Genomic DNA, 1,731 nt, shown 5'->3' on the forward strand with positions numbered 1-1,731 from the left:
TATGATCAGGGGACAACAGGGCAGGCCCTATGGGGAGAGGCGACAGGACCTGAACCGTTCAGCCTCCAGAAGAGAAGGCTAAGGGGGGATCTAGTGGCCTGTTACAAACTAGTCAGAGGGGACCAGCAGGCATTGGGGAAATCCTTGTTCCCCCAGGCACTACCAGGAGTGACTAGGAATAACAGTCACAAGCTGGCAGAGGGTAGATTCAGGCTAGATATCAGGAGGAGCTACTTCACGGTCAGGGCGGCTAGGATCTGGAACCAAGTTCCAAGAGAAGTGGTGCTGGCTTCTACCATGGGGGTCTTTAAGAGGAGGCTAGATGAACACCTAGCTGGGGTCGTTTGACCCCAGTACTCTTTCCTGCCATGGCAGGGGGTTGGACTTGATGATCTGCTCAGGTTCCTTCTGACCCTAGAACTGTGAAACTATGTTGAACAGTGCAGGCCCGAGGACCGAGCCCTGCGGAACCCACTGCCCACATTCCTCCAGGTCGAAAATGACCCATCCACCGCCACTCTCTGGGTGCGGCCCTCCAGCCGGTTAGTGACCCAATTGACTGTGTAGGTGTCGACACCAGAGTCCCCCAGTTTTTTAATGAGAATGGAGTGAGAGACAGTGTCAAAGGTCTTCCTAAAGACTAGTAGTCCAGAAAGACTACATCCACTGCTACACCTCTGTCTAAGAATTTGGTGACCTGGTCTTAGAAGGCCACCAGGTTAGTCTGACAGGACCTGCCTTTAATGAACCCGTGTTGGTTGCCCCTAAGCATAACCTCTCCTGCTGGCCCTTCATTATCCTGGACATGTGCCAGGATAATACTCTCAAAAACCTTACCCAGGATTGAGGTTAGACTAAGTGGCCTAAAGTTTCCCGGGTCTTCGTTCCTCCCCTTTTTGAAGATGGGAACCAAACTGGCCCTCGTGCAGTCCTCTGGCACCACACCAAGAGCACCACGAGTGCTCGTAAAGCCGTGCCAGGGGTCCCACAACGACCTCAGCTAATTCCCTCATCACCCTGGGGTGGAGATCGTCCGGACCAGCTGATTTAAATGCATCCAGTCCCTCCAGAAGTTCCCTGACTAGATCCTCGCTGACTCTTGGCCTAGGTGCTCCTCCCCTGGGGTTTGAGGGGGTCCCTGCTCAGGAAAATGGAGGCAAAGAAGTTGTTAAATAGGTTAGCTTTGTCGTCTAGTATGATGACCAGATTTCCCAGCGTGTCTTGCAGGGACCCCACGTTACCCAGTACCTTCTTTTTGCCCCCTGTGTATTTAAAAAAGGACTTCTTGTTGTCCTTGATCCGGGTAGCTAGTCCCAGTTCCAACTCTGCCTTGGCCTTCCTGACTGCCCCCCTGCATCCCCGAGCAACAGCAGTATAATCCTCCCTGGTGATGGCCCCTCCCTTCCATTGGGTATGCGCCTCCCTTTTAGTTAGGAGCCATTCCTGGATGCTTTTGGTAAGCCATGGGGGCTTTTGCACCCTCCTGCCCCCTTTGATCTGTATTGGGATTACCTTGCTTTAGGCTTGGAGGATCGTCTCCTTAAGGAGCGACCACTCTTCTTGGACACCCGACTCCCCTCCCCTCTGGGACCTCAGTGCCTCCCGACAGTTTTTCTTAGCTCATTGAAGTCCGCTCTCCTGAAATCTAGGGCTGCTGCCTTGCTGCAGGCCTTTGCCACCTTGTGCTGGATGGTGAATTCCAGCAGGCAATGATCACTGTCGCCCAGGTGG

At 53.6% G+C, this 1,731-nt stretch overlaps 1 protein-coding gene across 1 annotated transcript in view; it reads left to right on the top strand.

Annotated features, from left to right (window-relative positions):
• The window catches only part of PRTFDC1 (phosphoribosyl transferase domain containing 1), a 65,347-nt gene that overhangs the window by 7,228 nt on the left and 56,388 nt on the right, over positions 1-1,731 (top strand). The window lies entirely within an intron of this gene.

Source organism: Crocodylus porosus, unplaced genomic scaffold, assembly GCF_001723895.1.
Source record: "Crocodylus porosus isolate Cpor-Errol unplaced genomic scaffold, CroPor_comp1, whole genome shotgun sequence".
NCBI lineage: Eukaryota > Metazoa > Chordata > Crocodylia > Crocodylidae > Crocodylus > Crocodylus porosus.